The following is a 12,110-nucleotide window of genomic DNA, read 5'->3' as shown; positions in this document are numbered from 1 at the left end:
CTATGACGGCATTTGAACACCCGAATAGTTTGGAGCAACCACCTCTACATGGGCACGAAAGTGGCGGACCATGCCCTATTTGTTATAGTTTCTTTCACTCATGGTCTGGCCACTACACTGTCCCATGTGGGCACATGTACCAATTGACCTGTCTTTTGCAACACATGGTCAACAGTACTACGTGTGCCTTGTGCGGCAAAGAATTTCACAAAAATTTGTATATATGTTTTAAATTGGGTGCCGACCATGATCGGTTGACCAATGCACGACACATGGACGAGTTAGAGCCGCATTTAAACTTATCTCTCTCTTAAATGCAACCCTGGAATTTAACAAGATTCGGCAACTTTGTTCAAAAGATTTCCAATGCTCTCTCTCTCTCTCTCTCTCTCTCGCACACACACAAACACATGCACACAGATTACTTTGGAGTGTGTCAAAACTAACATGATTTCGTATTCTAAGTTTAACATGACATGACTAAAAACCATACTCTCTAAATTGACACTAACATGTTTGATATCCAGTTGTTGCAAGACGGTTTACATTGGAGTGTGTCAAAACTAACATGATTTCGTATTCTAAGTTTAATTTGACATGACTAAAAACCATACTCTCTAAATTGATCACCAACATGTTTGATATCCAGTTGTTGCAAGACGGATTACATTGGAGTGTGTCAAAACTAACATGATTTCGTATTCTAAGTTTAACATGACAAGACTAAAAACCATTCTCTCTAAAATGTTCACCAACATGTTTGATATCCAGTTGTTGCAAGACAGATTACATTGGAGTGTGTCAAAACTAACATGATTTCGTATTCTAAGTTTAACATGACAAGACTAAAAACCATTCTCTCTAAATTGATCACCAACATGTTTGATATCCAGTTGTTGCAAGACGGATTACATTGGAGTGTGTCAAAACTAACATGATTTCGTATTCTAAGTTTAACATGACAAGACTAAAAACCATTCTCTCTAAAATGTTCACCAACATGTTTGATATCCAGTTGTTGCAAGACGGATTACATTGGAGTGTGTCAACTAACATGATTACATCAAACGTGACGAGCGTCTGCGGGTGGCTTTACTAACACCAAAATCGGGTTGCAAGTTTTCTTCTATCTCTTCAATAAAGCACAAGTTATCGCTCGTATGTGGGACATTAGGCTCTACATCTCCATTCTCTTCTGCATCATACTCATACTGAGTAATGTCATATGTCCACTTAGGCATCTCTTCGTTGTAATCATCTGACTCAATTGACTTCACCAATTTATCATTACAATACATATACACCAACTTCTCAGCTCTATCACTCAATAAACGATTTCTGCTAATAGAATGCACATACTTGTAACTGCTCCAATTACGTTCAGAACTAGAATTTGAAGCACATTGCGCAAGCACTCTCACAGCTAAGCGTCGCAAAGTTGGAACACTTCCCCCATTCAACATCCACCATTTCCAAGCAGGCTGTTCCTTAGCAAGCTTTTGCACAAACTCCAAGGCAAATCTACCTTCTTTCAATTTATACTTGGTTAGCTCAATTACCGCTGTTGCTTGCTCATCTGAACCTTCATAAAATCGCTCCACAACATCATAGAAATCATCGATTACCTCCTCATCTAGGGCATTCACGTCCATATGCCAGTATTCTGGGTCAAGACAATATGCAACACTATGCAATGGACTATGTGCTCCTACCCACCGAGCGCTTACATACTTGGCCAAGATATTTCTCCTTGCTCTGGTGAATGGAGGACTCCAATGCTTGACAACAGTTTTAGTGGGCTCCTCTGGGTTTGCGAGGCTTTCTTGAATGGACCACCACGCCATCCAAACCTTCCCGATATTTGGCAATCTAGAATCCAACTGGCGCAAAGCAAGCATAACTGGCATCATAACATGATAACAATCTGCTGCTTCCTCCCATAAACTACGATCCGATATCAAAGATCGCATGTACCTCACCTTTTCTTTAACCTTTTCGGACTGGTCAACCTCCCACTCAGAGAAGCCAGCACACACAAAGGTTTCCATCACTGCATTCCTATTTCTTAGGAGAGATTGAAGCATATAAAAATTAGTGCAAAATCTGGTTTCACAAGGCAACTTTAGCATAGTTTCCATGCGTTGACGATACATATCTAAAACACGTTGCCGTTTGAGCACAAATTTGACAATCTTACTTGCACTATCGATAATCTCCTTGAACCACTCTGTATCAGCATTTTTGTACCAATCTTGTAACACCAAGTTAAGGCTATGAGTGTTACAACCAAATGTATAGATATTGGAAAATCGAGATTCCAACATATGACCTGCTGCTCGACAATTAGCTGCATTATCCATAATCACTTGAAGTACATTTTCAGACCCAACTTGGTCGATAGCATCACCAATGATATCGGCGATAAATTGACCAGATTTAACTTCCCCGGAGGTATCAACAGCTTTGATAAAGCATTCCCCACGAGGACATACCAACATTACATTTATCAATGGACGTCTTTGGGCATTCGACCAACCATCACTGACAATTGTGCATCCAGACTGATTTGTGGTGTCAATTATGAGTCTTTGAACGCTTTCCCGTGTGTTGTCATAGCACTTGTCAAGTAATTGATTTCGCATGTGGTGATAAGTTGGTGGACAAAACCCAGGTCCATATTCTCCAATCTTCTTCCAAGCCATCTTCCATGAATCTTTCGTGACCATAGACAATGAAGAACCAGTAAAGAAGATCGCTTTCGCTAATGCAAGTTGAGCATCCTCTAAAGCAGTGGCACGAAAGCTGTCAACTAGATTAGTTTGTCTGGTACGAAACATACCCACCTGAAACTCAGGAGATGCATCCATCGGTATTGAGACATCTGGACCTTGGGTGTCATTTTGGCAAGTAGTATGTGTTGGAGTCACTCCTTGGTTGGAGATCCCTCCACTTGATGCTGCCAAATTCGGCGATTGGTGATTTCTTGCACAGAGATTGGGCCTCTTGTTTTGTGATACTTGTTTACTTATCAAAGCTCTAAGGCGCTTTGCAGCATCATCAGCTCCTGCACCCTTGCATTTACCTCCGGGATTTTTTGTGTTAGTGCCAAGCAAATGCTCCCTTATTCTGGGAGCACCCCCAGATTTTACCAAGCCACAAAAATTACACTTCCATTCGACAAATCTAGAAAGATTGGAAGCAAATTGCCATTCAGGTCCCGGTGATTTTCCTCCGCTCCTCCTCTTGCCACTTTGAGACGCAACATTCAAAGTTTGTGCTGTCATATCTCGTTGCAAGGAAACTCCACTAGTTTCTAATGGTCTGTTGCTTCGTTGGGTTGATGTGCCGCAATTAGAAGCAACCATTGTAACACCTAAACAACAATCATGCAAGATTTGAGATCCAAAACAGCCTGAGTAAAACCAAAATATGCAATTATAAAGTCTAAAACCCACTTCTTGCCAATGCAACCGAACGTTTGGTGAGATGCATTTGAGGCAATCCATCCCTAAATAGAGATGATGTCCCGAACATCTCACCACCTATATCCTCCTCTAGAGAAGCTCCTACCCAGACCAAATGGCACTCGAGTAGACCACCCAAGAGGAGGTAATTGCTAGTCGACCTAAAGAAATCAAACGTTTGGTGAGATGCATTTGAGGCAATCCATCCCTAAATAGAGATGATGTCCCGAACATCTCACCACCTATATCCTCCTCTAGAGAAGCTTCTACCCAGACCAAATGGCACTCGAGTAGACCACCCAAGAGGAGGTATTGCTAGTCGACCTAAAGAAACCAAACGTTTGGTGAGATGCATTTGAGGCAATCCATCCCTAGATAGAGATGATGTCCCGAACATCTCACCACCTATACCCTCCTCTAGGGAAGCTCCTACCCAGACCAATTGGCACTCGAGTAGACCACCCAAGAGGAGACATTGCTAGTCCACGTAACAAATACGATAAACCATTTACAATCAAAATCTTATAAAATACAAAATATTATTAACAAGCTTCAAACAAAAATCCAGAATATTTATACTCACCTCTTGTGTCTTTTAGCCTGAGGTGAGCCACCCAAGTACGTTGGTAAAGTACATTTGGAAGTGAGGGGAAACCCTTTATATAGGTCTCTCCAAAACGGCGAAATTTTTGGCGCAAAAAAAGGCCCGCCGGGCTAGATAAGCAGCCCGCCGGGCTAAATAGTGGCCCGCCGGGCCAAGCTAGTAGCCCGCCGGGAAAACCGGGATAGCAAGTTTCTCCCGGTTGTGTGAATATCTATGATATTAACAAGTGTGTGAGAGTGTTATTAACTAGTGTTATTACCACTTCGCGGTTAACGTGATCACGTGAATGAAATCCCTGTCTGGTGGTCTCTCTAACCACCTGCTTTTCATCTTCTTGACCCTCTTGTGGTCACACTGACCACTACTCCTTGAGAGTCCTCACAAAGACTTCCCAATTCACCCTCTTCTACTTGTCGCTACCTCGCTTTCTTCCAGAAGGTTGCGTCACCCACTTCCTTCATTCTCCCATGCACTTTCTTTTTTCATTTACCCACCTATGCCCATCCACTTGTTTGCCATGTTGCTTTTACCACTTGGGATCCTCTTCATACTATCATATGTACATTTCATCTATTATACATGATATTGGATTGGGCTCATGATTCTCCTCACATCATCATGTCTGGTATGTTCTAGAAAAAGAAAGAAGAACCCTAATGAAACTTTGTGTCTTAGTTCCTTTAAAGTCTAGAGATTTTCTAATATAAATCTTCCTTTGACATTATAAAATAGTGACTCTAATTTGTCTATGCACGCCCCTTCTTTGGGGCGGAATTAGAAATTTCGTGAACGATGGGATTCTCAAAAAAAATTAGGAATATTCTAGATATTATTTTTAGAAATCCTAAAATTTGGTATTTTTAAAATATCAATGGTATTTTGGTAAATTAAATTGCTAAATTTTTTTTGGAAAAATATAGGTTTGGAATGCCATAAGATAGGTTTGGTGGACTTCAAAATTATTATATTTTGAGGCCCTGTAAAATTAGAAAAAATTTAGAAAAATTCATGATAATTCTTTTTCTCGAGAATTTAATATTTTCGAGGGTTATTTAATGTTGAAGTACGTTTTCTCGTGCTGACATTAGATAGATACGGGTTATTCGATTATACCTCGTATTAATGGATATTTATGTTTGGATTAATTCTAAACGATATATTCATGATTTTTTACCATTTTTTAGCCATTCTTTTTGGACATGTTCCTTAATTTCTTTTGATGGCTATAATTTACGTTCAAAATGTGTTTCACCTTTGACACTTTTCCATGATAATTTATTTTGCACTTATTTAAGTGTGGTTTGTGCTTAATTTCTTAAGCCTCTATCATGGGTTAGTTGATTGGTTTATTTTGGTGGATTTCTATTGGATGTTTTCCAAGTTTTATATGGACTCATCAGGTTCTCCCTAGATCACTTATGTCTAGGGTTTGCTTATTGAGTGCTACACACATGTGTTTCACTTTCTTACTTTGGAGTTTTATTTGAACAACACAATGTTCATATACTCCGGATTGATGAGTTGGCCACGAATTTTAATGCTTCTTTTGGCATGATTTATGTCCATTAGATGGTATGCATTGATTTTTATGATCAACTATGGTTTTTTATGGATTTAAGGAGCTTCTATGCTTTTATCCATGGTTTTATAAGGATCTTTTGATCTTTTGGATAATATCATGTGCTTTGAAGATAGCATTTGCCTTCGTTTTTTGCACGTAATTTTGGAGTATATATTTTTTTACTCTTGTTCATATTCTAACTCGGATACCTAGTTGCTTATATATCTAGGTGAGTTATTTTTCTACCCTAACTTTATTGTGTTTTGGGTAGTTATCATTAAAAAGGCACCAATAATTCAATTTCTTTTCTAAATGTACTCAGAAGGATTTATTCCTTGATGTAGTCTCAAGTATATAGAGACAGGTTTAGTATGTGAAAGTCTGGATAAGGCCATCTTATTCCTTTTATACAGGATTTTATTCATATTTTCCTAGACGGCATACTAGGGAGTTTCAAATTGTTAAGGTATGTATGGGTGGTATCATGGTGGAATGGGACGCTAGGGATCCCTCACATATATTATCTTATGGGATAATTTGGGCTAAAGATTGTTGCTTTGCTTACATCACTTAGCATGTTGACCTCAACATTCAAAGATAATCTTATTTTCTAAATTCACTAGAAGTTATAGTGTGGGCATTCTTTAGATAAACTTCTTTTATCTATAGCCTGCATGTTTTGATGAGGGAAATCTCGTCGGCATTTTCACTTGTTGAAATCTCTTTCTTTAGAGTTCAAACAAGTTTATCTTGTTGTATTCGGATAAGGAAATTTGGATTCTTTCTTTGTTGGCATTTCTTTCTCTAGTTTCGTACTTTAGGTGATTTACACAATCAACCTGATAGGTTTACGGATGGATATATATGACTCATCGAGACGTTGATGACTCTCTATGTTGATATGGGTAACTCGAGACGTCGATTATTCCATATGCAGATGTGGGTATGTCGGGGCGCCGATGAATCCCTGGTTTCTGCTGTTATAATGCCATGTTTTCTTACTTTATTCCGAATGGTTTACAACGAGGAAGTTACTTTGAATTGCTCTAATCATTCGCAGTCTGATGGGCAAACAGAGCGTATGAATCAGATTAAAGTGTATATGCTTCGTGCATATGTCTCTAGAAAATCAACATATTGGGATATATTTCAATGATGGAATTTGCCTATAACAGTTTTAAATATACGGCTATTGGTTTTAGTCTGTGCATACTTATGTATGGGTATCAACCCTTAAGCACTTATTGGATGTCGGTCTTAAGGACATCGAGTTTGATGCATCGAGGGATTTCTTGCGAGATATGCAGAAAATGCTGACCGAAGCTCGAGATTCTATCAGGAGTGCTCATGATAGGGCACGGTTTTATGCTGATAGGGGATGCTCATCTCGGTCTTTTGAACCAGGAGCGTTGGTTTATTTTAATGTTCCTAAAGATTTTCAGACTTTGTCAATGGAAAAATGCTCAAATTTATCTCCTAGATATTGTGGTCCATTTCGAGTTATGCAATGGATTGGCACGGTTGCGTAAGAACTAAAGCTACCTCCAATTGTTAGAGTTCATCCAGTCTTTCATATCAATAGATTGAAAGGAAAACTGGGAGGTGAGGATAACAGAGTTACTCCTCAAGAACTCGTTGAAGTCAAAGATTTATCCTATGTTCCACATGAACCTGATATGGTACATGAATTCAGGGAAAGGAAACTTTGTAGTTGACTTATCCTTGAGGTTAAAATTAGGTGGAAAGATAGGGAAATTGAGGATTCGACTTGGGAGTCGGTTGAGATTGTTCAACACAGTTCTCCTTCTTTTCATTGCAAGAGTGCAATGTTTTGAGAGAGGGGAAGTATGTTATATGCACATTATGTGTGCATATACTAGGAGGCTAACCCACATTAGACTTGTGAGCATGGGAGCATGGGAACAAGCTCTAGTGGAGCATGGGTTAGGACTAACCTTAAGGGTTAAGGTTAGGGTCAGGCATCCAAGGGTCACACATGAGAAATGGAAAGTCAAGAGTCACTTGAGGGCCCTCCTATATAATAGGGGCATGGGGCACACTCAAGGGGGCTTGGGGGCTCGGAGGTTTGGGCTCCATGAGGCCAAGGCTATGTTATGCTCTCTTGTGTAGAGGTTCAACTCTTCTACCATTTCACACTTTAGCTACATGCTATTGGATTGGAGTTATACCTCTTGATGGTATGGGACATTAAGGTAGAGGTATGATGTATTTCATTATTATTCATGTGTGCATCCCTTGGGCTCGGGGTGATTGGGTGGTTGAGTTTATGCCTGATTTATGCATGTTTATGCATAACAATTATCTAGAGAGATCTTAGGGTTTTAACAATTCTGCCACCACTGACAGAGAAGTTCCCCAATGCAATTTACTGGAAGGAAGTTTCCTTCCGATCCAGTGATGTGAGACATAATACAAAGTTCAAAATTTTTGTGAAGAGATTTTCAGAGTTGTTACCTCAAAGCCGTTGCTAGCTCAACGTCTCTCTCTGTTTGCAGTTGCGTAGGCCTTGCAATCTCGTCATGGATTTGGTTCCTCTTGTCTTCGATCATGGCACATGCTTTCAAGATACGTATGAACATTACTGCTTCTGGAAGGATGCCCTCACACTGCATCTCTTCAAAGCAGCGAAGTGCTTGCTTTGCATGACCTTCTTGAGCATGTGTCCTGCAATCACTCTGAATGAGTCAACTAATTTACTACAGGGACAAGAAAGGAATCCCCTGCCATAAGAGGCCAACAACAAGTACTAAAACAACCTTTTTTGTACTAAGGTTATCAATCATTGAACTCTCACACTCAATCTGAAATCTTGATTACAAAGAGAACTTATGAATAAAACTAATTTTATGCTTTACAAAAGCTGTGTGCTTTAGCTTCCCCTTTCTTCAACCCTAGAATGTACAAATGCAAATCACCCACCAGCTTGCACAATGTACCCAAACATCAAATATTCACTAGTAGCAAGGTTATGACTGTAGCTTAGCAACCACATCTCCACAAATGCTAGCTGAGCTTGCTAAAAACCCTTTTTCTCGAAGCCTTGATGTGACACAGAGTGCACCGTGACCATCTTTGTCCTTTCGTGGGCACCTTTCCGAAGTGGTCTTTCATCGTCTCTGCATAAGAGGCCAGTAACACCACGATGTCTGCACTGGTCCCTCTTGTTTGCATCTTCCTGTTGTGTAAACTTGAAAGCTCGTTTTATCTTTTTCCCCTTAGAAATGCTCGGCAACAACAAGTGCCAAGCACTCCATGATCTTATCGTTGGCCCCTGTATTGAATTCTGCTAAATTGGGCCTCCCATGAAGCCTTACCTGCACCCCAAGGTGTGAACTTGTACCTATGAGATAGCTCCAGAATTCTCTCAATATGATGGCCCATGTGTTGTTGGTCAATAGTAAGAGGAGCCTACTAAGGAGGGTGAAAATGTGACCTACACTGCCCTTGAAAATGGGGTGTATGTGGTGCCAGGAGGAGGGAACCAAGAAAAGGTTTGTGAAAAAACACTGGTTGCTTGTCCAAGCAACCCATGTCACATTCCCAAGGGAGGAATACTCGTCCTCGCAAAATATTTGTTGGTCTTGACTGCCTATAGCCTGTTTTGCAGATTCAAGTTGATGGAGCTTGCATTGAAGTTGCCGTGCTGGAACGGACCGAGCGAGGGGCTGTTTTGAAGCTCTGCGTAAGGAAAAATGTTGCAATCAATGCACTCCAAGAGATAAGATCCTGAAAAGGCAGCCCACCAACCACTTATCTGCCTTTGAAACAGCATCGCACTTGGCACACATGTCCACTAGAGCATTGCCACCATGATGTCATTTTACAACAACCCCTACCTTACAATCTCGTCATGGACTTGTACTTGGATCTCTTCAAATAGCACCGTGATTGGCCTTCCTACTCTCTAGTCCAATGCACTAAATACTCACTAAAACAGTGAATGCATCCTAAATAACAACCACACGCAGCCTAAATCCTAGAAACACACACCGAAAAGACATCTTTTTGTATGAAATAATTTACAATGTTTTATTTACACACACCCACACAGACACACAAATGGAAAAGAACAAACTACTATGACCCAACAGATCATCAAGACACAACTTCACCATTCTAAACTGAATAAAGAAATTTAATGTCAAAATGGTTTTGTGTAAGTTGTTTTCAAGAATTTAATGAAAAAGAACCAATATTTCCAACACTTCCACGTTTCAGTCAATCTGCAAACAGCATCACTGCATTCAACATTTGGCTAATCTTCACTTCACTCCACTCTTCACTCTCTCTCTCTTTCACACTTCAAAACTCTTTCTTTCTTCTCTCTCTCTACTCACTATTCTCGTGAATTCTCTTCTTCTTCTTCTTTCTTTCTCTTCCTCCTCCTGAAACACAAACACAAGAATAATGCACACAATCTAATACATTCTCTCACACTCTCATGCTTTTACTTTTAAGTATGCACCATGTCAAAGTGATCAAATCTCTTTCTCTCTCTTTCCTATTTTGCATGTACACACATAGCGCAGCCATATTGCCCTCTCTCTTCTTTCCTTCTTCTTCTACCCACACACAATGTCTCCTCTACTTGCTATGGTTCCCCACCTTCTCTCTCCTCATTTTAGCTTGAGAGCATGGAGACCTCCCACATGCACACACACGTTTCTTTCTCTCTCTCACAGTCTACCATGGGTGGCCTTCCTAGGTGTGTGCTTGCTCTCTTCATGAGCCCCTTAGTAGTGTGGCCAAGGTCCGCCATTATGGTACCTTGTCCATGTGTATGCTGGTCGGCTCCAAGACATGGCCTCATTGAGCCATGCAGCCTCTCCTTGCTAACACACCATCAGCCTTTGTGACTCGGCCCGATCCATGGCACGGTGGCCTTACAAGGTCCACCCATAACACATGACCGACCGCCTTCTACGGAAGGCGGCTTGCCTCTCCATGGCCTATGGCACACTGGCAGTCAACTCCATGACTACCTCCGCACACAGCTCCATCAAGGCTATGCGCTTGCTCCATGGTCCGTGCCCCACCATGCATGGCTAGCACCCAGCCATGCAACCTTAACCTTCCAAGGTCGGCTGCCTGTGGTGCACGGCCTATGCCTACCATCAATCCGGCTCACCACGCGCGACCTCATTGTGGGTCTCCTCCGTGCGCACGCACCAGCCCCTTGGGTTGAGAGGCTTGCCATCTCCTCGGCACTAAACAGCCATGTGGCCCTCTCCATGGGGCACACAAGGTGCCAAGCTTGCCCACGCAAGGCACCTCCTCATCACCCGCCAGTCAGCCTGTTAAGCTCGTGATGCCGAACTCTCCATCGTCGGCTCCAGTCTACAGACGGCCAGCCCGGCTACTTCAAGCGCACTTGGCCTCCCTTCTTCTCTAAGCGCACGCTTGCCTTCCAGAGTCGGCCAGCCCCGTCCATTGGGCTTGGCCTAGCCGTCTTCTCCTTAAGCGCAAGGTGCCTTAGGCCGACCACCTGTCTACCTCAAGCGCAAGGGCTCAGTCCCTTCTTTGTTGCGCAAGCGGCCAGCCCGCCTACCTTAGGTGCATTGGGGTTTGGCCCCCTCTATTGCGCAGGCGGCCTAGGTGCAAGGCCATGGTGACTTCTGTGCGCTGGCCTACCTTATGTGCACAAGGCATGGGCGCCCTCACAAGGCATAGGCTAGCGTTGGGCCATGGCAGCCTCCCCTTCACGTCGACCACAGAGGCCTCTCGCCACCTTCTACGTGTAGGCGCCAGGCCTACATGCTGTTCCTCCTTCTCTCTACGCGAGTGGCACCCTCTCTCTCTACATGCTGTTCCTCCTTCTCTCTACGCGAGTGGCACCCTCTCTCTCTTTCTCATACAAGACACGCACACACCCATACTCTCTCTCTCTCTCTTTATGTACAGAGTTCACACACATACATTAACAACAAACAAACAAACAGGCTTACCTCCTCCTCCTCCTCCTCCTCCTGCTCTTCACGTTAGCCAGAGAAAGAAACGCTCCCTCTCTCTTTCTCTTATATGCTCTCAAGAGGTTGGTGGGTACCAACGGGTGCTAAAACTACCCACCCTTCCATTTTTAATTTGAAACTTTTCATTTGTAACCACATTAAGGTCTCCAAACTTGTGTTCCCACCTAACCATCCTCAAAGCTTGAGCTCAAAACTCATCATACTAACCCTCGTTCTCTCCCCCTCGATCTCTCTCTTCTCTCTACCCACTTACATACAACCTCCTCTTTATGTACAAAACAATGTTAATCGTCACCATTCCCATGCAATGTGCATACACCAATGGACAACATCAACAATCATGATGCATGCAAATACCATGACATTCCACACACACATGCTTTCAAATACTATGGAAATGCATCCAAAATGACCATAATTGACCCTATTTAGACCCTAAAAATTGCTAAAAATGGCTTCAATCCAGGGATCATCACACCGCACTTGGCATA

General features: G+C 42.0%; 1 pseudogene; it reads right to left on the bottom strand.

Annotated features, from left to right (window-relative positions):
• Positions 1-8,100: 8,100 nt before the first annotated feature.
• Positions 8,101-9,422, bottom strand: LOC147624002 (galactoside 2-alpha-L-fucosyltransferase-like; annotated as a pseudogene).
• Between the last annotated feature and the right edge of the window lie 2,688 nt (positions 9,423-12,110).

This window comes from Cibotium barometz, chromosome 26, assembly GCF_041138505.1.
Source record: "Cibotium barometz isolate CiBa-2024 chromosome 26, ASM4113850v1, whole genome shotgun sequence".
Taxonomy (NCBI): domain Eukaryota; kingdom Viridiplantae; phylum Streptophyta; class Polypodiopsida; order Cyatheales; family Cibotiaceae; genus Cibotium; species Cibotium barometz.
The sequence above is the reverse complement of the archived record's forward strand: the minus strand, read 5'-3'. Positions and strand labels throughout refer to the sequence as shown.